The following is a 27146-nucleotide window of genomic DNA, read 5'->3' as shown; positions in this document are numbered from 1 at the left end:
TTCATAAACACAAAAATCATACCTGATGTTGCACACTGTCAAATTATACATACATTAAAGAATTGTATCTGTACCATAAATGAGCATGTAAAAGTATTTGGCATCATTAAAAAATTATCAGCTGTCACAATGGGCTCAACCCTGCAAGCTGCTGAGCACCATAACCCTGACCCAGCAAAGCACTTCAGTACCTGCTTAACTTTAAGCATGTGAGTAGCTCCAGGAAAGTCAGTCTCTTTTTCCAGATGACAAGCACAAAAATGCTACATCACTTGTCCAAGCTCACACCGAAAGTCTGTGGTAGAGCCAAGAGGAGAATCAAAAGTCAGTGGACCTAATCACCTGTTTAAAGCATGTCCTTCACGCGTTGCTGGATTGAACCCAATATGTACATTCACAGTGGCTCAATGTCTTGAATTAATCCTCTGTTGAACTAACCCCCTTGGTTAGGTAGGGAAGTACCGTATTACCCCAATTTTACAGGTGGAAAACTGAGAAGTTCTCCAGGGCAGGAACTATTGCCTTTATTTGTGTTTGTATAGTGCTAAGCACATTGGGGCTGTGAATCTGATTGGGGCCTCTGAGTGCTACTGTGTTAGGGCCTGAAACAAAGGTCATTTTGGATATATCTACACAGCAAAGAAAAACCCACAGTGGGGCCACAGCTTCACTGCTGAGTAGACTTCTGGGCTCAGGCTGGAGCCCGAGCTCTGGGACCTTCCCACTCTGCAGGGTCCTACAGCGCAGGCTCCAGCCCGAGCTCAGAAGTCTACACGGCAATGAAGCAGCCCGAGCCCCACAAGCCGGAGTCAGCTGGCCCAGGCCAGCCACAGGCTTTTCTTTGCTGTGTAGACATACCCATAGTTAGTCAATGAAGTCAGCGAGGCCTTACTTTGCAAGCACACAGCCTAATTGTGATGAATAGGTCTGGCTGATTTAGCTGGAAATTCCAGGAACCTAATTTGAGAAAAAAGAACACTCTTATGATAATATATTTCTGTCTTGCTCTCATAATTTGTAATAATGTCTGACAAAGACCAGATGCACATTTAGTTATTGTACCTTGGCTTGGAAAGCAAATGCTAAATTGCTCATGCAGTAGATCCATTTATTAGATATATGAACTTATGAAAAGAACAAAACAAAACTGGAATGCATACATGGCCAATTTCATAACATCTCTGCAAAAGTTTTAAAGATGTTGAGTGTATTGGGGGTAGGAACTAGCTGGCTAAATGTAAAAAGGTTTTGCCAATTAGTATTAATTCCAAGTTACATTTAAAATATGTACTTGCAAATATTGTTCAGGAACAAAAAGAAATCCTAAAGCACAGAAAGCAAAGTGTCTTTTTGTAGTGCTTTGGAAAACCAAATATACTACACAGAAGTTATATTGCTGGATTTCCTGTGATCGATTGTATTATTTTTCTGTCATTTCTGCACCAGTTTCAATCGGTTGTTTACATCACTGGTTATAAGAGAAGGGCTACATTATGAAAGAGATGATGAATGATGAGTAAAGGGTTACATGACACAGAATAATTAAAAATTATGTATGGGCCCTGGAAAACTGTGGATCCTGGCTTTGCACAAGGCCTTCCATGGGCAAGAGGACTTTCGGAGAAAGTCATAGAATCATAGAATCATAGAATATCAGGGTTGGAAGGGACCTCAGGAGGTCATCTAGTCCAACCCCCTGCTCAAAGCAGGACCAATTCCCAACTAAATCATCCCAGCCAGGGCTTTGTCAAGCCGGGCCTTAAAAACCTCCAAAGAAGGAGACTCCACCACCTCCCTAGGTAACGCATTCCAGTGCTTCACCACCCTCCTAGTGAAAAAGTCCATAATAATAATAAAAATACTAATGTTTTTGTCTCCAGAACATAAAGGCTCTAATACTTCTGACAGCTAATAGAGATTCCCCTTTACTGCAAGTGGTATGTATATATGATAGTATAATTAATGATCCTGGACTCAGTGGGTGGGTGGGGTTGTATTTGTAGTGGAGCTGACTGGGCTGTGTAAATCTACAGGGTCTGTTTGTAGAAAATGACAAATCAACCCTTGTTTAGAAGTTTGAGTTCTAAAGAGTCTGGAACCCCAAGAAACACTCCTACTTTACTACAACCCTGCATGTTACTTCTTCATGGGACTCCTGGCTAGTGCCAAGAAGCCCCCACCTCTATCAAGTTTTGAAGAGGGGCACCGAGTGCCTGGAAAATTCATCCTGATTTTGATACACCCCAAAGTTTGAAGGTAGACAGTTCATCCCTTTATAAAAATAAGGCCCGTTCCTAAAATACGGATTTGCATTTTGAACACTTCTAAAGTTTAGGGCTGTTCAATTCTGGGGTTCTTGTTCAAGATATTAGATATTATTAAATATTATACTGACATCTTATATTGCCTTGTCTATGCACTGGATAATATGAAACACAATGTTCACTTGTAAAAGTTTTTTATTGGCTGGGGGCGGGGAGGGGAGGATAAGGGGCAAATCCTCATTTCTATGAAAGGCTGTTGAGGTCTGCAGGGACCTGGAGAAAATCATGCCCCAAGACTGCCACAGCAGCCTCAGGGCTGCCACAGCTCATGACTGCTGCACTCTCCCCTCCTATCATGTACACTGATCATTGGACCAGCATAGCCCCGAATATGCCAGCCCTGACTCCCTATCTGTTGTGAAAGAGCCTCTGAGCCTGGTCCCTCTGATCTCAGGTAATATTTTCCTTTGATGTACTCTAGGGATTATGTATCAGGGGGTAGCCGTGTTAGTCTGTATCTACAAAAACAACAAGGAGTCTGGTGGCAATTTAAAGACTAACAGATTTATTTGGGCATAAGCTTTCGTGGGTAAAAAACTCACTTCTTTTGCATCTGAAGAAGTGAGGTTTTTACCCACGAAAGCTTATGCCCAAATAAATCTGTTAGTCTTTAAGATGCCACCAGACTCCTTGTTGTTTTTCTAGGGATCATCCTCTACTGACTGGATGTTGAATTTGCGGGGGATAACATGGTACCCAGTAATGAGCCAGCAGGTTCATTACAGTATCAACATATCTGGATATATCATCTTGGACTGTGAGTGCTTTTCAAGAAGCCATTACTCTTAGGAAGCCCTTTTTTTAACCTTTAGAACAAAAACAACAAAAACATTCTTCATCTCATTAAATGGTATTTCATTTACACAAATCACAATGAATTTCTTCATACAACACTTAGGAGGTGTTTTTTTTTAAATGCCTATAGATTTAATACATGATACACATCCCCTCCTGGAGCTTGTTATTCGAAAAGCACATCTCTGAAAGGTAGTCTCAGACTCTGTTGATCTGGCACACAAACCTTAAGCCTCAGAGCTTATAAAGAACATAAAAAACGGCTTGGATCGACAGTGTTAAAATTCAGGGTGCACTGGGAGGTCAGCAAGCAGTAACCCTCTTTAATCATAAGATCCAAGTCTATAATGTTGGGAAGTAATCTGCAGGAGACTGCAGAAAAGCAAAAACAGATGAAAGGGAAAAGATGTAGCTGCCATATTTGTAGGCCATGGGTTTGTACTCAGGGCCGGCTCTAGGCACCAGCAAAACAAGCTGGTGCTTGGGGCAGCACATTTTTAGGGGCGGCATGGCCGGCGCCAGAATGCCGCCCCTAAAAATATGCCCCGGCCGCCCTAGCTCACCTCCGCTGCTGCTGCCGCTCGCGCACTCCGCTGCTCCCCCTCCCTCCCAGACTTCAGAGCCTGGGAAGGAGGGGGAGACTCCGAGTAGCCGCGGCACGGGCGCTGCTTCTCCCCCTCCCTCCCTCCTAGGCTTGAGAGCCTGGGGGGAGGAGGCAGGGCTGGGGATCTGGGGAAGGGGTGGAGTTGAGGCGGGGCCGGGGGTGGGGTAATTAAAAAATGGGGGGGAGGGGGCGGCCAAAATTGTTTTTGCTTTGGGCGGCAAAAATCCTAGAGCCGGCCCTGTTTGTACTGGTTCAATTTGACTTTTAAAAAGTGTGTGTGGGTGAGGCTTATACACCGGGGGGGGGGGGGGGGGAAGGGGGGAAGCTAGCAAGGCACTATTTACTCATAAAAACCTCACTTGTCTGTGTACAAACTACTATCTTATGTTCTGAATCCATAAAGGTGAAGTCCAAAAGGTGGGGAGATTCAGAAGAAAACTAGTTTTACTCTTCCCACATGTGGAAAGTGACTTTATTCATTACAAAGGAAAAACAAAATGAAACATATTTCTGAAGAGACCGGAGCATCATAAATTACTCCTTGGGAGCAGTGTACTGTTCTCTATAGTATGGAATGTGTAAGACATGTTCAACTCTTCATCGATCTCCAATGGTTTAGCCTTCTAGCGTCAGGCCTCAAAAGGATACAGAACAAGCACATCTGCTACTAACAGCTAAATGAGATTTCCCTTTAGCTTAATAGCAGAAAGTTGCGAGTTCTTTTTTCCATGCTACCCATATATGGTTTGCTGCAGAACATGTGGTATGTATGTACTTGCTCATGGATTGTTATACCATGACTTCACTGATGCAAAACTATAATACCAAAAGACATTCTTCTAGTACTCAATAGAGCTCTATGCGGCACAATATATTGTTCCAAATAAAGGAATTGTCTGTAAGCCTATGGCATGGTCCTTGACAAAGATAAGAAACAATCTCTTGCAGGATCCTAGATAATTCCACAACTGGTAATCTACACCCATAGGACAATACAACAGTCCCTTTGCCTTAGGACATACCGAATATTAAACAATCAATGGGTTCAGTATGCCTGAGTGTTAGTGATAGACTTTACATGAGCATTAACTCTAAAAGGAGTAGTTTGCATATAATACATTCGGCATAGGAACCTGCGGCTTTCAGAATACACAGAACAGTGAGTGCTGACACTTTGTTAATAAGAAATACCTGCAAATTCTTCATGTCAATTTATAGTCAGCCCATCTACTAGAAAACAGGATAAATTCCTGTGATTTATGATTGTAAGTATTAAATTACCTCAGATAATCTCATTCATACCCTGAAATTTATCACTGTTATACTTTGTATTGTTTCCACAACAAATACCTTAACTGGTGCATAGTACATCTGGGGCAAAACCTGTGTGTGTTTTCGCCTGTGTTTTAGTTGAGTCTTAAAGCAAAAAAATAAAATACACTTTTAAAGGGAAACCTCAAAGAAACTCTGAAAAACAACAAATAGCTTTCAAATGCCCCTTTTTTCAGAGTTTTCTTCTGCCTTATCCAGAGGAGGGAATTTCGGTAGTCTCACTCAGCAGTTGCTTGTCATTGTCTGTTATTACAAATCTATATTTCAATTAAATCAATACAGCCAATTTTAAAAGTTCTGCCACACCACTATTCACAAGACAAGAGATCAAAGGCTTCCACTCACACATTTAAATGCCCAAAGTTGTTTTTCCCCCTTCTCATTTAAATCAGATTTAATGCTCACTTCCACTTTTCAGCCTCTAATTTAAATCTCAAAAGCCAAACTCCAATTAAACAGTCTGTATGCAGACTTGGCCCAAACAAAGACATGGATCTTCTGTGTTGCTTTCCTCTCCATTCTCTAGCTTTTCTGTTTTATAATCAATGGGTGTCACACAAGGTTTGCCTTTCAGAATGTCTGTCACACTGTGCTGCCCTCACCTCTTACTTAAATGCAAGCAACAGAGGCTTTTATGGCTTTGATGCAGCAATGCTTGCTTCTATTTCTTAATACCTGTCACTTTACTTTTTTCCCCCTTTTATAACTTGTGTGCACAGCATATGGTTTGTCCTCTTAGTCAAAACTAAACCATCTAATTAATTCAATCTCAGCACAGTTAAATAACAGGCCTCACACATGCTATGTACTTCAAGATGCTTTCAGTATCCTACAGCATCAATCACAGGATCGAAGGCAGAGATTTTGGCTAATCACGTACATCATAAAGCTGTTAGGCCTAGAGACTTTCTCAAATAAAATCTGGATCTGGATCCATGTTTCGAACTCTCCAAAGTTCAGAGATGTTCTGATCTGGGGCCAGGAAACGTTTGCAAAATGCCAAAACCCCTCTTTCCCCAAAACTGAGAGGTATGCAGAAATTAAATTTTAGTTCAGACTCATCTCTTTTTATGCTGCTCTCATTAAAGTCAATGGGAATGCTGATGATGACTTTGATGAGAGAAGGATGATGCATGGTAGTGAAGGGTGGTAGGCACTAATTAGGACAAAGAAATAAAGGGGTCTCATGTTTACTAAACATCACTCCTGCTTAGACAGTGTAGGACCAGATTCTGTTACCTCATGTTCACTAGCACCTTACTCTGCAAATAGCACCAGGTACTGATCAGCATAAGTAAAGGTGAAGGATGTAGCCCTAGAACACTGATGAGGGCATTATGGATGAATTAGATGGAAAGGTTCAGATTGCAGTGGTCACCATTAAAAAGTTAACATTTATTGACAGTTACATACACATTCGGCATTGATGTATTTATTGGCATCTGAGACAGTTGTTTCTTATTCTAAGTAGGAGTAGAAAAAAAAATATATGCCAGGAGTCTGACAGTTGTAGACAAATACTGACATTTAACACCAGCAGCTGTCCTTTCTCCCCATTTTCCACAGGGAAATTGATTCAATATAATAATAAACTGAATTTATCCACTTCTGAAAGATATTCACTATAATCACTGGGCCAGATTCTGCCATCAGATTCCACACAGCTCACACTGACTTCCCTCGGAATTTCAGATGTGTGCCTGAAGGCAGAACTTAATATATGGAGATATACCTATCTCATAGAACTGGAAGGGACCCCGAAAGGTCTTCGAGTCCAGCCCCCTGCCTTCACTAGTAGGACCATTTGGAAGCCAGACCTATCATCAAACAGACTTCAGGTAACTTTAAAAATATACCTTCTTGTATTCTTCCCAACTCATTATACTAATGTCTGAGGTCATCTCTCTCTCCTGCATTTGACACTAGCAACAGGAGAGGTTCGAAAGCCTACAAGTTAATACAAGAAGTCAGAAGTGCTGCCGTTAGTCTTGCTATCACCTGAGCAAACAGAAAATTGCAGAGCAACCTACCGAATAAAATGCACTGAATAGAAAGGAAAATCATTGGCACACCTGGGGAGCAGTGCTTCACACACTTCTAGAAGAAGAAGTGACTGAGGATTTCAAAGAGGGACACAGCTCTTTGTTATGACGCTTGCAGAATGTTTCCCGCCGTTCTGGGGGAAAGTTTCAGAGGTTCTCAAATGGTCTGCTGTATTAGCATGTCAGCACTTGTGCAACTAAATCCTTTTCTGAGTGCTTTGGAATTCATCCATTACAATTCTCTCTCTTCTGGAAACTGGCATGCCAATTTTTTTACTGTGTGTAAAATGCTAACCTTGTTTGAAGGAGGTTATTGGCTCCAGTCAGGGAAAAAGACAGCTGTGTAGTTTAGGTGTTTTAACTGGGTTAACAGTTTTTGATTCTGAGGAAAGTTAGTATAAATCAGGTAATCAGTGGAGCGCTTAATAAAATGTGTACCAATTTTTTGTTGAAAAGGTGCTAGTTATCAATGTCTGAACGCTGCTATAGTGTTGGCACAGTATTTGTATTATGCTGGTTCTATGCATTACACATAGACCTTTATTACAATAAGAGTTCAATTTGGGGTAACCATGGAGGGGAGAACAAAGCCAAATCCTAGTAGCCAATGAGACAGCTTTCATGAGTGAGAGCAACAGGATTCCATCTCATATGTTTCACTTAGGACCAGATCCTTACCTGGTGTAAACTGCCACAGCCCTGTGGAGTTCAATGGAGCCACGCCAATTCATGCCAATGAGGATCTGGCTGTCACCACTGAGACACCAAAGTTAAGCCAGTTAAAAATGTCCCATATTATCCCTTCATCCTATTACTTTTGACTGCTAACATTTCCCCTGCAGAAAAATTTGCTCCCTAAGGATATTTTATATTAGAGCCTATACTACAATATTTCTGTTTTAGAGAAGAAATATATTTGTTTAAAATACACTTGCTCTGTACTACACCAAGATACCCATCAGTAATTTTTTAGTTTGACAACCATGAAAATACAAGTAATTCCCAGTCCTAACAAGGCATCTTCCTCATTCCAACCTTTTGGCCTTGTATCTAAGACCTAGTGCTGTGCTTCCACAGAGAAACAGGGGAAAAAATGAGAATCCCCTTACACCCAAGATAAAATTCCAAAAATCCACACCTCAAAATACAGAGGTTTCTGGAGACCTTTAGAGTCTCTCAAGGGAAAAAAGATGAAGGGTGAGCTGATGACTTCCTTAGTCTCCGTGTTTTTCCATCTTTGCTCATTCTTCAAAGGACTCTATTTTGGCTGTTCCTTTCCCTCTCTCCCTCCTCCTCTCTGCGGTTGCTTTTCTGTTCCTTATTGTCTGTCTCTGAAAATTGCTTCTGCCACCTCTTTCTTTTGTTCTCTAAAGCTAAGATCCACAACCCCGGAAACTCTTCGTACCGTACTACATTAATCAAAGTCCACGTGATGGACACCATCTTCGCTGATAGACCAAGGATTGAACCAAGGACCGCCCGAGTTAAAAGAGCAAGCTGCTATAGCCCATCTCTGCAGCTGGAGCTGTAACAGAACCAGAATTTCCTTTCTGCAGGAAATACTGGCATTAAAAAAGAAATCCAATTCTGCATAAAAAGCTGAAATTTTGAGATTTCCTACAAAACAAAAAAAATCTGAAAATTTCTTCTTCAGAACTATTGATAAATTTCATTTAGTTGTGATTCATTTTTAAAAATGTTTTACAACATTAAACATCAATGAAATAGAATATAATATTAAATTTAATACTGTAGTATACAAGTCAAAATGAAATTAATCAAAAAGAAACATTTTAATACTATTGTAACCATTCATTGAGTCCTTTCCTTCAATGAAAAATTTTGTCGAAAATGACACGTTCCCGAGAAATGTTTAGATTTTGAAAAAACTGCATCATTTAATGGAAAACTGCTCTGTCTACATTTTTTTGACTGGCTATACTCACATCCTCCCTGGACTGGGCACAGAGGGGGGCATATAACACACACTAACCAGTGGGGTGGGTTGCACACACACACACACACACACACACACACTTCTCAACTTCCCAAGCTCAATTCTGAATCTACTGAAGCTAATGAGAGTTTTGCCATTGACATCAATGGGAGAAAGATCCAGACCCAGTCCGATGGGGGAACTGTGAAAGTGTTGCAGGAGTACTGGGTTAGAACATGCTGTGAAGTTGTACCTTATGTTTTGTAATGCTGCTAGCAAAGCAAACAAAGTGTCTGAAATTCAATTCAAATACATTTATGAAGAGCAAACATGTTCCCTTTTACACTCAGTGTTTTTAATCTTCTAGGCTTAAATTACACTGATATCTTTAGCATACTGTTAAAACACCACATTTCTTTTAGCAATACGTGCAGTATACATGCCATACAGGTCTGCTCGAATGGAGCTCATTGCAGGATTAAGATCTTACAACTTGACAATAAAAAAAATGAGTTTACAGTATTTATAAAATATCAAAACTGAGATATCAGTGTTTTATCCCCATGTCAATTAGTCCTGTGAGAAACTGTATAAGGTAGTTCCTACACATACTAACCGACTTACCTTGTTTTAGCAATCACTCTTTAAATGCTCTGGCCTAACCAAAATTTGAATGGATAACTGTGAGCCTCTTCATTAGCTACTCATCTATTTTCCTATGTCAATGATGTATTTAGAAAATCAGCTGCACTAAATTTATAGCTGGAATTTATTGGATACATACTGAGGAATTAGAGGGAATTGGAATAACCACTGTTATGACACCCTCTTTTATTATTACCACAGTTATTAATTAAAGAGTAAATGTAGAAGGTGCAGTGTGATACTTGAATCACAAAAGTTAGGTGTCATTGATGTCTCATTGAAGCCATAAGGTCTCACTGAATCCATGAAATCAATGGGACTGTTCACATTAGTAAGGCAAGGAGGATTAATCATAAGCAATTTGGTCTGGAATTCTCAAAGGGGTCTAGAAATCGCTGGTAATTAGTAACAATGATCAATGATGGGATATTAAAAGTTACTACAGAGAACTTTTTTCCGGAGGGTCTGGCTGGAGAATCTTGCTCGCATGCTCGGGGTTCAGCTGATCGCCATATTTGGGGTCGGGAAGGAATTTTCCTCCAGGGTAGATTGGCAGAGGCCTGGAGGTTTTTCGCCTTCCTCCGCAGCATGGGGCAGGGGTCGCTGGCTGGAGGATTCTCTGCGACTTGAAGTCTTTAAATCATGATTTGGTGACTTCAACAGCTGAGTCAAGGGAGAGAATTATTCCAGGAGTGGGTGGGTCAGCTTTTGTGGCCTGCATCATGGAGGAGGTCAGACTAGATGATCATAATGGTCCCTTCTGACCTTAAAGTCTATGAGTCTATGAGTCAACACTCCATTGAAATCCACTGGGAGCCGCATGTTTAACTGCCTAAGAGGCTTTTCTGAAAATCCCACCCTTAAAGATAATTGGCAAATAAGCCCATTGAAAATATATGGAAACTCTTGAGAGACTTTTTCTTCATAAAATAAACAATGGATTTTAAGAAAAAATTAAGCATCATATATTACAGAAATTGCAGGTAAAGCTGTAGCAGAAATATTCTAAATTCATTACAGAAAGGCCCAACCTTCAAGTCCAGATGAGAACATGTCCACAAGTGTTGGCGCAGTTGAAAACCAAACCTAGATCTGCATGTGAATTTTGAAAAACAACGAACTTTATGGATTCAACCAAAAACTCTGGATCCAAATACATCCAAATTTTGGAGGAGTTTTGAAAACGGAATCTGAATTTTTCATTTTGGGGGCATCTCTCTTTCTTCACTATGTGACTGAATTACACAACATTCTCATTATGAAATCCATATGTAGCACCAAGAACTAGTGAAACACATCACTCTGGCTTTGTGCCTATCATAAGCCCTTCTCAAGTATCTTAGATCATCTAAACTCTTTAATGCATAGTCTAGATTTTAAAAGGCTAACCTCAAATGAGTTACAATGGTCAATACGGATATAACTAGTACAGAGGGTTTCCTTAAAATCTTGCCATTGACCAATAAAAAAGGTTTAAATACTATTTGCTAAATGCGTTATTGTTTTCTATTTTAAGTGTAGGGGGTACGTCAAATACTGTAAATACCATATGACAGTAAATGCAAAGTTTTTAAGGCACCTATTCTACACATACTAATTAGATACATTTAGTTCATTTGTAACCTGGAAATGTTTGTGCCTAACTATTTTATCAAGAGGTAGAAAGAAAGGAACAATGAAACTCACAACTAGTAGGGGAACGTTCATGTGTGTGGGAGACAGACCCTTTACCAGTGCGGAGCTCACTCTCACAGGCTATAAGAATGAACACAGACATTGCCACTTTCAGAACTACATGAAAAACTCATTTATTCCATTTAGCTATTCTTCAGCTGACAGACAGACATCACCATCTCTGGCATGTAAATCTCAAAGGATAAATGAAGTTCCATAATGATACCTACATTTCTGGCCAAAGATGCTAGAACCACCAGATTTCCAGGAAAGGTAAGAGGCACCCGGGGGACATTAGACAAGAGGCGTCTTGTGCCAAGAACAAGAACTTTCATTTTGCTAGAATTTTGTTTCAGCCACTTTCAGCTATCCTTTGGCAGTTTACCAGCATAATTATGCCATCATTCAAATCTACATGAAAAGCCAAGTAAATATCGGGGTCGTCAACATAAATTGTATCTCAGATTGTAATGTATAATGTTTTGCAGCAGGCACAGAACTTTGCTGAGTTTGTACAAGATGGGCAACCTGTGCTCAACAGAGCTCAGATGCCATGGTGATGGGCACAGTATAAAAACCTCTACAGACGGACAGAACATTAGAATTGGCCATATCAGGATTAGAATATAACCTAATCAGAACTGACAGGTCAAAGGTAAACCAGGTTAGAGTGTCCCCAGATTGACAGGCATATGTATTCAGATGTATTCAAAGGTTACAGTAGGAATGACCGTTCACTTTTATTTATCAGTATATTACACTTTATACTCTGTGGTGTGGCCAGCATGAAAAAATGAATAGAATTATTTTGTGCTAAATGTTATAGGACAGAAATACTACTGAGGGGCCTGATTCTGTTGCACTTTCACTGAATGATACCTTTCAATAGACAATTTGTGTAGGAAGATACTATTCAATATGAGAAAGAGATGCCAGAGTTGGGTACTGGAGATAATAAGCCTTTATGATTATCTTTCCTAGAGGAGACAGAAGCTTTGATAAAGAATAAATTGGGGGAGTGAGAATAGATAGTTAACAGTTTATGCAGAGCAGTTACTTTCCCCTCCTAACTTTCAGACAGCTAGCCTGAACAAAATGGTGACAGATTTCCTTGACGAAACATGAAAAATACTCTGACAGAAATGAAAATACTGTATTCATGTATCATTGAAACCCATTCATGAGTTTATAGTCCCCAAGTATTCCCGGAAATGTTACAAATCCACAGCCTGTTCCCAAGTACTAGATTTTGCATCTGGATCTCAGAGATGCACATTTGAGGAGGCTCAGGAGAGCTAATTATTCCAGCAAGTGCATGGAAAAAATAATACTCTCAGAATTTGCTTTGATATGCATGTGTTAGGTGAAAGAATAAGAAAAATTGGTGAAATGGGCTAAACCTTCGTACGTTGAGTCAACCTGTGCCCCATTGGGGGGATTTCTCACAATAAATTAGATATAGATATTTAGCCTATCACACCTTTCAGAGGATGGCAAAATCCAAATAAAAAATGTTTTTGCCCGACAGCAGCTGATAGAACCAGAATTATATACCATAGATTATTTAAGCAATTTGCAGTGATTTGCATGTCTGGATCTCAGGGAGTTTACGGGTAAAATTCTCTCCTCAAAACCAAACAGTGGATTTTGATCTCAGTATACTTTTCCCCCCAATTTGCAAGGATTTTCCATTCATAGCTATGAAAACACTGCACATGCAAGAAAAAAAAAACATAGAAATTGTTGACAAAGAGCAATTTCCTGCAATAAAATCCTTATTGAATTAGTATCTCTGGAGTCCATTAATACCTGAGAGGAGGTGAATGCAAATTGCAACCTTCGGACTCAATCTTTTGAAGCTACACCCAGAGGAGAGAATCATTGCCTGCTGATTACCTATTCCCTGATTCTAAAGATCTAAGGCCCACACTGTATAAAGGAGAGACTGACCTTTTCATGTTGTGCTTATCTGAGCAAAAGCTGTTATGAACTTGTAACCACAGGAAAACCCCTGTGTGGGGTCTGAAGGACTGATCACCTACCAGAGCCCTTGCTGAAGTAGGGTCTGATCTCTAGTGAGGTTATTAGCATGTGTGTAGGTTCTATTATTGTTTATGCTTTCTCTTTAAAGCTTTCACCTTAAAATAAATGTGCTTGCTTAAAAAGAGCTGTGTGGTACACCTCTACCTCGATATAACGCTGTCCTTGGGAGCCAAAAAATCTTACCGCGTTATAGGTGAAACCGCGTTATATTGAACTTGCCCTGCCCCCCCCCCCTCCCCCCCGGAGCACTGCTTTACCGCGTTATATCAGAATTCGTGTTATATCGGGTCGCGTTATATCGGGGTAGAGGTGTAATTTATAATTCTGGGCAATTACGCTGTTTATAGCCTCTGAGGAGAAAGCAAAGCGCAGACGCTGTCTGTTAGGCTGTCTGGCTTGCTTGGAATAACTCAGTGTAGGCAGGGAACTGTACAGCCTGGAAAAACCCCAGTGAGAAGGGAGAAAGACATGGGTCTCTGCCCTAGAGAGGAAAAGCTAGGGAGCTGGAAGCATGAGAGAGGGGGCCATTGGTGGACTAAGGTGCAGTTGCCCTGAACTGTGACAAAAATATCTTTCACTGTATGTATCTAGGAGAAAATTGTTTCCAAAGTGCTGTTAGAGCATTAATTTATTATGTACTAAATACAATTTTTGGATAATAACACGCAATAAACCAAGATTATTGATATAGGAATAAACAATGAGACAAGATGATGTTCAGTTTATGGATCCCATTTTAGTAATGCACATCTAATGATGCATGAATAAGTTATTACAGTAAGATTGTTAATCATTCAGTTTAGACAACCATAAACATGGAACGAATGGTGCTGGCCCTTTAAAATTTCTTATCCTGCTAAAAAGGGGTGTCCTTTTTTTATGTGTGGGCTTGTTTTTAAGAAACTCATGATTCAGTAGATTTCACCCTGCAGAACAGGAGGAATTTTAAAGGGGCAGGAACGTAAGGTATGTATTTGCACTTGCAATAAATGCCTTTTAGTGATTATCCTTGTAAGAAGATAAAAGCCCTACTTGTAAAGCCAATGAATGGAGACTTTCCTTTAGCTTACGTGGCAGAGTTTTGAACGTCTTTAGTTCAACCCCCTGTGTTGGATAGTTGGGGTATAGTGGGCAATTATCATGTCTGAACATATAGCATACAGCCATAGAACTTACAGAGTAGGACTGAACAACAGGTCTGTGCTTCAGTAGTAATTTTGACTGCATAGTCCTACATTATTTTAAAGGATATTATACTCCTTCTTTGGGTAGTTGGTGATATACAAATAGGAGAAGGCAAGGACATGCCAATTAAACCAGCTGGATAAACCATGACATGCCAAATAAAACAAACTGTATAAATAAAGATTACTGTTCCTCAAATGATCACAGAGAATGATTTTTCAAGTAGTCTTACAAAAATCAAGGTGCCATATAGACTGTTGTATATAAATAGAGGGCCAGATCCCTATGTGATGTAAACAGAGGAGCTCTACCAATTTACATCAGCTGAGCATCTGGTCTACATCTTTTATTCAGTGCTAAAAGTAGCTATAAATCAATCAATCTCCGGAGCTAATGATGAAAGCCTAATTGAAAAATAAGCAGTATTTTTTTAATAAGTGTTAGAGTTTAAAGAAATTGGAAGAGATATTTTAGCACTAAGTAGCACATTCCGATTACCTCTAATTAAATGAAATGCAGTAGCGACTACATTACAGTATTTTAAAATAATCATTAATAACATAACTTTTAAGGAGCATGCCTCACCCACCATCAAGGCACTTTGGGTATTGGACAAAGTCAAAATAGCTTTAAAATAATAACAACAACAACAACAAAAATTATAATAAGAAAGCCACTCCTTTGTCTAAATAACAACCTGGGGTAGGAGGATGGGAAGGTGGTTCAACACAAAAGAAAAGGAAAAGGGTAAATTTTTAAGAAAAACAGAGGCAAAGACAGAAAGTATTAAAAATCACCTCTCACAGAGAGTTTTAAGGCAGTCACAACAGAGGAGTAGTTTACTAGTTACCATTAAAGTCTGTGCGAAATTGAGCCCTGGGTTATGGTGCAGAATGAAGATGCTGGAACCATGATGGTGGAACAATCTGCCTACAGGGGATGCTATCCTGATTACTCTTCCCCCGCTGAGTACTGGGGTAAGGACCAGACAGAATCTGTCCCACAAGGATTATGTTATTGAATTTTTCATTTGTGAATTCATTTAATTATTTTATTGCATGATTCTCTTTTTCAGAAGCACAGGGAGCATATTCCAATGTTCCACTGAAGGGTATGTCTACACTGCAACGGAAGACCATCCTTCAGCCCAGGCTCAAGCTCAACCCCCCTGGCATTTACACTGCAATTGTACTAACCCAGGGCATCGCCCCAGAGTCCCAATACCCTGCAGGGCTGGAGGGCCTGAAATGAGTTAAACTGGGACCTAGGGTGCGAGTCCTATTGCTCTGCAGTGTAGACACAGCCCCACTTGACTTGGGCCCTGGGAGCCAGCCGGAAGTATCCCACAATTCCACAGGACAACTTCCTTAGTCCTGTCTGTCCCAACGATCTGCAATTCCCTTGACTGAAAATGGAAGCCACCTTCCCCCCCAATTTGTGAATGGCAGCTCAGGTCAGCATTACCCCATTCTTTTCTGATCACTGAACTGCAAGCACACTGTCAATGGAGAGCAAACCTATCAAGCCTTTTGCAAAGGCAGTTGCTTCCTGGTAGTGTGCAGGGCAGGCAATAAAGTCTTCCCACAGTGCACCAGGGCCCTAGGGCTAGAGTGGCCACATTTCAGGGGGCGGGGCGTGCTAAGGACTCTGGGATCTGGATACTTTGACTCGGGTCTGTGCACTCCAGTGTGGATGCCGGAGCACTAGGTTTGAGCATGGTTTAGAAAAGTCTTAATGTACGTTTAAAATACAATGTAGACGCTCAAGCCCCAGGTTCCCTACCATGGCTCAGCTGACTTGAGTCCCACTAACCCCGGGCTTACATTGCAGTGTAGACTAGTGGCATGCTTGATTGCAGGCTCTTAAAGGAGATGAGATGCTGTGAGTATCCCAGCACAGGACACAGTCTTACAGGGAGAAACATGCTAACCATTGACAAATATTTGAAAAGTATGAGCTTCAAGGTGGGAAAGAATCTGTTTAGGTTGGTCCAAGGGAATATAAATAGGAGAGGCATAGCAGAGCGGTGTTATTAGTGTTATTATAGAACTTCTTCTGTAATACTATAGGTTTCAGAATGGTAGCCATGTTAGTCTGTATCAGCAAAAAGAACGAGGAGTACTTGTGGCACCTTAGGGACTAACAAATTTATTTGGGCATAAGCTTTTGTGGGCTAAAACCCACTTCTCATCAGATGCATGGAGTGGAAAATACAGTAGGAAGATATACATATATATACGGAGAACATGAAAAGATGGGGGTTGCCATACCAACTCTAACGAGACAAATCAATTAAGGTGGGCTATTATCAGCAGGAGAAAAAAAACTTTTGGAGTGATAATCAGGATGGCCCATTTCAAACAGTTGATAAGAAGGTGTGAGTAACAGTAGTGGGAAAATTAGTATGGGGAAATAGTTTTTAGTTTGTGTAATGACCCATCCACTGCCAGTCTTTATTCAAGTAACAGAACACCACTAGCTATCACCTTCAGCCCCCAACTAAAACCTATCCAGCGCATCATCAAGGATCTACAACTTATCCTGAAGGACAATCCCCCACTCTCACAGACCTTGGGAGACAGGCCAGTCCTCACTTACAGACAACCCTGAAGCAAATATTCCCCGTCAACCACACACCACACAAGAAAAACACTAACCCAGGAACTTATCCTTGCAACAAACCCCATTGCCAACTCTGTCCACATATCTATTCAAGGGACACCATCATAGGACCTAATCACATCAGCCACATCATCAGGGGCTCGTTCAACTGCACATCTACCAATGTGATATATGCCATCATGTGCCAGCAATGCCCCTCTGCCATGTACATTGGCCAAACCAGACAGTCTCTGCGCAAAAGAATAAATGGACATAAATCAGACGTCAAGAATTATAACATTAAAAAACCAGTCAGGGAACATGTCAACAGCCCTGGACACTCAATTACAGACCTAAAAGTGGCAATTCTTCAACAAAAAAACTTCAAAAACAGACTCCAATGAGAAACTGCAGAACCGGAATTAATTTGCAAACTGGACACCATCGAATTAGGCTTGAATAAAGACTGGAAGTGGATGCATCATTACACAAACTAAAAACTATTTCCCCATGCTAATTTTTCCCCCTACTGTTACTCACACTTCTTGTCAACTGTTTGAAATGGGCCATCCTGATTATCACTACAAAAGTTTTTTTCTCCTGCTGATAATAGCCCACCTTAATTAATTTGTCTCGTTAGAGTTGGTATGGCAACCCCCATCTTTTCATGTTCTCTGTATATATATATCTTCCTACTGTATTTTCCACTCCATGCATCTGATGAAGTCGGTTTTAGCCCATGAAAGCTTATGCCCAAATAAATTTGTTAGTCTCTAAGGTGCCACAAGGACTCCTCATTCTTTTTGTAATACTATAGATGCACTAAATTATCCCACAATTACATCGCAAACTCCTTACAAATTCTTCTCTTATTTTTCTTTGGTGAGAGAAATTCTTCCCAAATGATATCCTACCTCAACCCCCTCCTTGAATAAGATTACTTGGATGGAGAAAATCCAGATAGCTGGAATTCTATGTTATTAATATCAATATTCTTTGATGAACATTAGGTCTGGACCATACTGAAGTCAGTTATAATGCACAGACAATCATATGCAACATTTCCAATAGTAATCCAAATACAGCTTTTCATCTATAATGAATTATGGAGCAGTTCCTCTAAATCATCTGTATGGAGGTGGCACTGATAGTGCCAATTTAAAAAAAAGTGCTAGTTTTGAGCTTCAAATTGATATTTTACTCTGATAAATTAAAATCCAATATTAGCCAATAAGATACTAACCATACAGAAGCTTACATTTTTCCTGACTGTTTTCTCCTTTTTGTCTGAGCTCTGATCAGCTGCCACCACAGCTCATGCAAGAGCAACACAAGCTAATGACAAGAGCCAAGGACGACATTTTGGAGAACTAAATAACCTTTCCAAACAAATGAGCAACGGGGCCCAAGGTAACGAATGTAATTAGGGAGGCTCAAAGCATCCTCTCCCAGGGAATACCTGGAGGAGAGGGCCTGGGAAAAAGAAACTTTGCCCAAACTGTTTTCTCCCCTGTGGAATGAACAGGAAGTTCTGTCCCTAAGCTCCACAGATCTCTGAGTTCCACATGGATGGCAGGGGAATCTGCCTCAGGCAACAGATGCCTGTGCAATCTGCATGTAATCACTCTCTGCATTGGCTCTTCCTTCCCATCCACATGGCAGTGCAGATCAGTTACAGCCAAGCAACTACAGTTTCCCCAGCTGTGGCGGCTTAGGCTCACAGGATCCCCCATGAAAGGAGTTGTGAGAGTGTTGCTTCAACCAAATTTCCCCCCTGAGCAGATTTTTCACTATCAGGGGCCTAGCACCCCGTGTTATGGCAGCAGAATCCAGCACTATTCAGAGCTGAATTTAGCTCTCCGACCATTAAACGTCGATTATACAGCTCTCCGAGCACAACTGCCAAAATCAATCTGTGTCCACCCTTTCTCTATCCTCCGCACTATGCATGAGGCCACATGAGAAAAACACTAGGTCACTCTTAAATCCTTGTCTCCTGTGGTACCGAAAGCATCATGGAGACAAATCACCAAACTGAACCAGTACATAGGGAGAATTGTTATTATTAGGGCTGTCAATTAATCGCAGTTAACTCACGCGATTAACTCAACAAAATTAATCGCAGTTTTAATCACACTGTTAAACAATAGAATACCAATTGAAATTTATTATGTATTTTTGGATGTTTTTCTACATTTTCAAATATATGGATTTCAATTACAACACAGAATACAAAGTGTACAGTGCTCAATTTATAGTATAATTTTTTTACAAGTATTTGCACTGTAAAAATGATAAACAAAAGAACTAGTATTTTTCAATTCACTTCATACAAATACTGTAGTATGATCTCTTTATTGTGAAAGTGCAACTTACAAATGTAGATTTTCTTGGTACATAACTGCACTCAAAACCAAAACAATTCAAAACTTTAGAGCCTACAAGTCCAGTCAGTCCTTCTTGTTCAGCCAATCGTTAAGACAAACAAGTTTGTTTACATTTATAGGAGGTAATGCTGCCCACTTCTTATTTACAATGTCACCAGAAAGTGAGAAAAGGAATTCGCATAGAACTTTTGTAGCCGGCGTTGCAAGGTATCTACATGCCAGATATACTAAACATTCGTATGCCCCTTCATGCTTCGGCCACCATTCCAGAGGACATGCTTCCATGCTGATGATGCTCATTAAAAAAATAATGCGTTAATTAAATTTGTGACTGAACTCTTTGCGGGAAAACTGTATGTCTCCGGCTCTGTTTTACCCGCATTCTGCCATATATTTCACGTTTTAGTAGTCTTGGATGATGACTCAGCTCATGTTATTCATTTTAAGAACAGATTTGACAAAACACAAAGAAGGTACCAATGTGAGATTTCTAAAGATAGCTACAGCACTTGACCCAAGGTTTAAGAATCTGAAGTACGTTCCAAAATCTGAGAAGGATGAGGTGTGGAGCATGCTTTCAGAAGTCTTAAAAGAACAACACTCTACAGAATCTACAGAACCCAAACCACCAAAAAAGAAAATCAACCTTCTGCTGGTGGCATCTGACTCAGATGATGAAAATGAACGTGCGTCGGTCCGCACTGCTCTGGGTTGTTATCAAGCAGAACCCATCATCAGCATGGACGCATGTCCTCTGAAATGGTGATTGAAGCATGAAGGGACATATGAATCTTTAGCGCATCTGGCATGTAAATATCTTGCGACGCCATCTACAGCAGTGCCATGCGAATGCCTGTTCTCACTTTCAGATGACACTGTAAACAAGAAGCGGTTAGCATTATCTCCTGCAAATGTAAACAAACTTGTTTGTCTAAGCGATTGGCTGAACAAGAAATAGGACTGAGTGGATTTGTAGGCTCTAAAGTTTTACCATTGTTTTATTTTTGAATATAGGGTTTTTTGTACATAATTCTACATTTGTGAGTTCAACTTTCATGATAAAGAGATTGCACTACAGTACTTGTATTAGGTGAATTGAAAAATACTATTGCTTGTGTTTTTTACAATGAAAATATTTGTAATAAAAAAATATATATAAAGTGAGGACTGTACACTTTGTATTCTGTGTTATAACTGAAATCAATATATTTGAAAATGTAGAAAACATCCAAAAATATTTAAATTATATTGTGTTCTATTATTGTTTAACAGTGTGATTAATCGCACGATTAATCACGATTAATTGTTTTAATCGCTTGACAGCCCTAGTTATTATAGGTGGGGTTGGAAGCATGACCTATTATTAAGGTTGTCCAACACTTACCATTATAAGACCCTGTTTTCAGTTGCTTATAACCTGGCCAAAGGTTAACCGTTTGGGTTATAATTTCCCATGCTGAGTGTCTGCCTCAGTCTGATTATCTGGGGAAAACCACAGCCAAATTTGTCCAGCTGTTTCTGAGAAAAAGCCATGGGGAAAATCCATAATTTTTTAACATGTGCAAAACAGTGTGTGACCCCCTACGTTTCGGAGCAGGGATTTGAAATTTGGAAAGTGGGGCCTTTGTGCCACGGATGTGTCTGTGGCCATCTCTGTGGAAATCCACCCACTCTTGGCCAAGTGATGAGCTTTGGAAAAATAGCAGTTGGCTCACACTGCATAGAGACTTGCATTAAGCAGTTAAATTATCTGAAGATTCCATCCACACTGGCCGTGCTCCAGCCAGGGCTGGGCACCATGTTCCCTGCAATTGCAGGTCTGGGCTGCTGCAGGCTGCATTGGATCCAGGCACCTGAAATGACACCAGGCAGCCTGTTTCTTCTTTGCTTTCAATGACTCTCTGCTGGACACAGGCAGCATGGAGGATGAATCCTGATTCCAATGCAGAGGGGATCAGAGCTGGACCTGGGGATGGGGTGCAGGTTTGTGACAAGGATCCTGCTCAAGGGCGTTGGAGCCTTCCCAAAAGTGGGGGGGGGCTGCCCCGGTCTCCTCTTCCCCCCAAAACCCCTTCCCCTAGGGCCCCTCCCCTTCCCCCCAAGGACCTACCCTGCCCTACCTCTTCCCCTGGAGACCTTGCCCCCGGCCAAGCCGGAAGCTGCAGTGGGGCTGGGAAGCCTGCCCCCCCTGCAGGGGGAAGGGGTGGGGACTGAGAGCAGCCTCTGGACCATGTCCCCGCTCCCCAGGCACCCCACACCATGGGCAGGTGGAAAGTCCATGACTCTTACCATGGCTGGGCTGCGGCTCTGAGGGCCCCTCGCCAGCCAGAGCCAGGTTGGGGACAAAGCTGAGCAGGAAGCTGTGGTGAGCTGGTGTGGAGTTGCCGGGGACTGTTCTCAGGCCCCCTGTACCGCGGGCAGGTGGAGGGTCCACATCTCCCACAACTGCCCGGCTCCTTGGCTGGGCGCAGCCAGGGGTTGGGGCATGGGGGAAAAGAGAAGGGGTCCACCCTGGTGAAATGTGGATGGGCCAGGCCCATCAACTTTCAAAAAGTGGGAGAGCTGTGGCCCCCCTGGCCACCCTGGTTCCAGCGCCACTGATCCTGCTGTGAAATGGAAACTGGGACTGGAGGCTGGCAGGCAGAGAGCAGGAAACAGAGCTGGGTTGAAGGACTGGGAGCTGGTGGGAGAGACTGCAACTTGCTTGAGTGAAGAAACTGGGACTGAGAACCAGTGCGAGGGGAGGGGGGAAGCAGGGAGGGGAGATAGGTCTAACAAGGTCTCAGGGTGAAGGGGAGAACTGGGACTGGCCAGGAAAAGAGAGACTGGGACAAGGAGCTAGGGTGTGGGGAGGACACTGAGATTGGATAAGGAGCTCAGGGCCGGAGATTGGCACCTGCAGCCAGTGGGGACAGCGAATGTGGATGGGGCAACCAGAGGCCAGACTGCAGGAGACAGAGATCAGATTTCGTGGGTAAAAACCTCACTTCTTCGGATGCAAGGTGCCACCAGACTCCTTGTTGTTTTTGTAGATACAGACTAACACGGCTACCCCCTGATACTAGAGATCAGATGAGGAGCCAGGAGTGGGAGGGACTAGGAGTAACTAGGCAAGGAGATTAGGACTGGGAATGAGGGGAAGACTGGGGTGGTGTGCAAAGAGGTGAGACCAGGACTTGTGCAAGGACAGTGGGACTGGAATGAGAAGCCTGAAGGTTGGGACGAAGTGAGGAGAATGGGACTCAGAATGAGGAGCAAAGGGTGGGAAAGAAACAAGACTGGGACAAGGACAAGTTGAAAGGAATGGAGCAGACGGGGGAATGGATAGAAGAGTCTGTGTCCACTAGAGCACCCCACACTTCCAAAGCCTGGAATGGCACCCAAGGTTCCTGAGTCTCAGCATTCCTCCACTGTAAGCAAATACCTGTGAAATCCCCTGGCAAAAGTATCCTATATCCCCTTTAGTGCCAGCCCATATAAAGGATGGTAATCTACTCCACTAACTCAACTTGCGGACGTCTGTGTGGCTGATTCTAAAGGTTCCAACCCTGCTGATGACCCATGTGAGTGTCAAGATGATGCCATATGATGGAATTTTTGTTTTTTTTCAGTTTGCTCTTTAAAAACTAGGAAATCACACACACACACAACGTGTATTAAAAAAACATTAATGTTGCATAGTCAAGCACTCATAATTTAGGAAATGCCAGAATTAAATTCAACCCCCTTGTGCATATACCTTACAATGTAGTCTTTAATTACGTGATCAAATACTACTTTTTCCACAAGACCCCAGCTTATTCGGTGCATGGACCTGCTCTGGTGATTAATCAAGGCTGTGTAGTGAAATAGGACCCCTGCTTTATTGGTTGCAGAACTTATAGTGTGTAGTGAATGATGCAGGAGATTGCAGGAAGAGAAAGGGTGATCTCAGAGCTGAGTCACATGAATGTTGCTCTGAAGAACTGGATTCTATCCCTGCTTATGGCAAAGTTTCTGTGTGATGCTGGGCAAGTGACTTAAATCAAAATGCTACTAACTGTGTGTTCATTTTCTGGGTACCTGCCTTGATACTCTGGAGTCTGATTTACAGAAGTACCGAGCACTCACTGTTCTGACTGAAGTCAATGGGAGCTATGTTTTGAACATATCAAATACTATATAATGCTAAGTATGCTGAAAAATCAGGTCCTAGGTATCTCTAATTGGGCACCCAAAATTAGTAGATACTGTTGATCTTAATCATATTGTGTCTCAGTTTCCCATCTTTAAAATGGGGATAATAATTATCACATTCTGGGATGCAATCCAGACTCATGAGGAATTGTGTCACCGCCTGCCCTGTAACCCTGGGTGCCTTGCAATGCTTTGCAGTTGTAACTCCCAACCTGGGCTGCTCACAACCAGTCTACCAGTCACAACCTGTGTGTCTGTCTGCAAGATAGCCCTGGGTCAGCATCTCTGACCCCAGCAGCCTGTCTATAGCCCCACTCTGGCTTCCACCAGCCTTGGTTACTACTTTCAGGGTGACCCCAACACACTCCAGCCCTCTCTTGGACCGTTCAGATCTTGAGGTTTGTTGCCCTTTTAACGAGTCATTGTTCAACAGTTTGTTACTTCAAGTGGAGTTAACAAACAACTCAGTTTAAATATAGCACTGGATGGGTTTAGATTAAAAATAAAACAAGTTTATTAACAAAAAGATAGGATTTTAAGCGAATTCAAGTACAAGAAATAAAGTTAGTAATGGTTACAAGCAAATAAAAGTGAAAAAGCATCTAGAAGTTTAACAATCTAGAAAGTTTTGGTTCAAGGCTTTGTTTAAGTTGGCCATTCTCACCCACAGTTTTCCAGCAAGATGGTGACTGACCCTCTTCTGTCAGGATCTCTCCCAGAGGCCCAAAAGTGCTGGTGCCTTTGTCTTCTTAGGTGAAAGACAGAGCACTTGGGGTTTTCTGCCTCTTTCCTTTATAGTCCAATGAACCTTTGAAGTGGATTCTTCTGAAGGTTACCCCTCAAAACAATGTTTATCCAAACCATGAGGAAGGCAACATTAAGTCAGGTGGTGAAGGAGGCTCCCTGCTCTTTCTTCCCCCACTTGCATTTACTAAAATGCAAATTGTTCTGTTTCCTGCCATCTCCTTCCCCTGCTGTCTTGACGACTCTGTTTACTACTTATATAGAAACTGAGATAAAGAAACTTTCCTCTGTTTAGGACAGACCTTTTTAACTACTTTTGCCTAGGCAGAGCTGTTTGGCATTGAACATGTGCTAGTATCATCATATAGGGGGAATTCATAACTTTTCATATAATGTTGCTACATGTATTTCACCATGATATTATAATAAGTGAGTTATTACAGTGTGTGTGGTGTGAATACAGGGGTGCTTTTTTGGTCACAATAATATCACCTCACCTCACAGGCATGTTGTGAAAATAAGTGCATTAATATTTGTGAAGCACTCAGATAATATATTGATGAGCCCCGCAGTTAAGTTTCAACAGTGTGTGGTAAATAAGGCATGGGGCCACATACTGAACAATGAGGAGAAAAGAACATATTGAATAGCTGCTCATTATGTGAGCATTGTTCCTCTTGTGCACTAAGTGAGGGAGGGATCCTCTGAAAAAAACATGTGATCATGTAACAAAAGACTGTCATAATATCTACACACAAGGTAGCTGAATTAAGGCAATCTTAATTTTGGCATTTCCTAACTTTTTTAGTGCTTGACTTTGCAACACAGATGACTGATACCTGCTGATATTGGGGAGCACAATTTAAAGGTTCGTCTCCTTCCCCCAACAGCTTGAGTCGTGCTACCCCCCATGCATCACCTCTGCTTTGCAACCTTATTTATGTCCTTGTAACATCATTTTTTGTGTGTAATACAGTATATGTATTGCATTTGTGTCCATACAGAATACTGTCCAGATGACCATATCATAAACTAGGCATATTATGTACTAATGAGGTCAATGACAATGATTATATGCTACTTAATTTGTATGATCAAAGTTAATTCCATCTATCACCAGCTCGGTTTTATTTCTGGCATCACATTACATAGTTAAATAGTTAATAAATTAAATAAAAAACCTTTTAAAATTCAAGACAGGGATTCAACTACTGTAAAGATCTTCTTAATTAGGATCAAAATCAGTTTGCCAGAATGTTGTGTCGTTATTTTCTAGGTGGAATCATGTTTTGCTTAGATTTCTTTTAATGCAGTGGGGGGGAAAAAATCATATGTGAGCATGCCAGGGCAGAAATAGCACAAAGCGACGAAATCTCTTGTGACTTACTATACCAGATGCTCGTGGACCAGCCTTTAGTCTTTGCTTTTTTGAAATCTGAACAGTCAAACTTATACTTTTAAATCTCTATTTACTACACCCCCCCCATTCCAATACACATGACAGAAACCTCTTCTGCTAATGATTATGTATCGCTAGAAAAGTTCTGAATTTTGTGGCAATTGTTTGCTTGATGAAATCCATGATTACTTTCCTGTCATTGCAGTGAATGGGACACCCTCACTGTTGTCAACAGGAGCACTGTGTGAGACAGTGATCATGATTTTTCCCCTTCTGAATGTATGGATCTGACAGCTGCTGTTAGGAACAAAACAGATATGTTTTAGGTACATCTCATCCTTGCCTCTGCAGTCCTAGAGCCTCCTTATGGCACTGGAATCACTATGGCTTGATTGCATAAGGATGAAACCAGATTCTGGAGAGCAATGCAAAGGGTGATGCAGTTATTAGCTCTGTGTGCACCAACTGTATGGTTGTATGCAGATAACAAGTAGATTTGGGAGCAGGGTGCACAGGGAATTCACAGATCCTTCTATCCTCCCACCATAGGTGGTCCGTATTATGGATTGCAGCTACGGGGCTGCCAGTCTACAGACACACTAAGTATGTCTACACTGCAGATGGCAGTGTGTTTCCTATCTCAGGTAGACAGACACACACTAGCTCTGCTTGAGCCAACATGCTACAAATACCAGCATAGCAAAGGCTAGCATGGGCGGTGGCTTGGACTAGCCACCTGAGTAAAAGCCTACCCAGCCCCCTGGGTACGTAAATCTGGCAGTTAATCCAAGTTGCTACACTGTTATTTTTAGTGGGCTAGCTTGTGGAGAGCTAGCGCATGTTGGGGTACCCAAATTGGGAAGAATGTTCCCAAGCTAGAGTGTAGCTGTATCGTTGGTGGCCTTATAGGGGAAGGAGAATTCCTTCCTCATCTTTGCCCAGTCCTCATCCAGCTCCTCTAGCTATGCGCAGGGCATAGAACGTATCCCTTTGCGATCACTGTAGGATCCAAAGCATATCATTTGTTATTATTTACCTAATATTTCCATAACTACCCACATTCTTATTTGTGAGCATAATTCTATTTGCTTTGATAACTTCTACACAGAGATAATTCTCTGACAATGGTCAATCTTTTCTGTTTGTGGCCAATTGTCTTTATAAGCAGGTTCTTTATAGTCACATTTCTTTGCTGTAAGAACCTTTACTTCTGCTTTGTGAAAATAGGGAATATAATTATTGATAACATCAAATAGTAT

The 27146-nt window shown here is 41.4% G+C and overlaps 1 protein-coding gene across 1 annotated transcript in view; it reads right to left on the bottom strand.

The window, feature by feature from the left end:
• LOC113406511 (disabled homolog 1) overlaps nucleotides 1-27146 on the bottom strand; it is a 257959-nt gene that overhangs the window by 65930 nt on the left and 164883 nt on the right. The window lies entirely within an intron of this gene.

Source organism: Terrapene carolina, unplaced genomic scaffold, assembly GCF_002925995.2.
Source record: "Terrapene carolina triunguis isolate 2854851 unplaced genomic scaffold, T_m_triunguis-2.0 Scaffold102, whole genome shotgun sequence".
Lineage (NCBI taxonomy): Eukaryota > Metazoa > Chordata > Testudines > Emydidae > Terrapene > Terrapene triunguis.
This window is presented reverse-complemented; position numbering and strand designations above follow the sequence as displayed.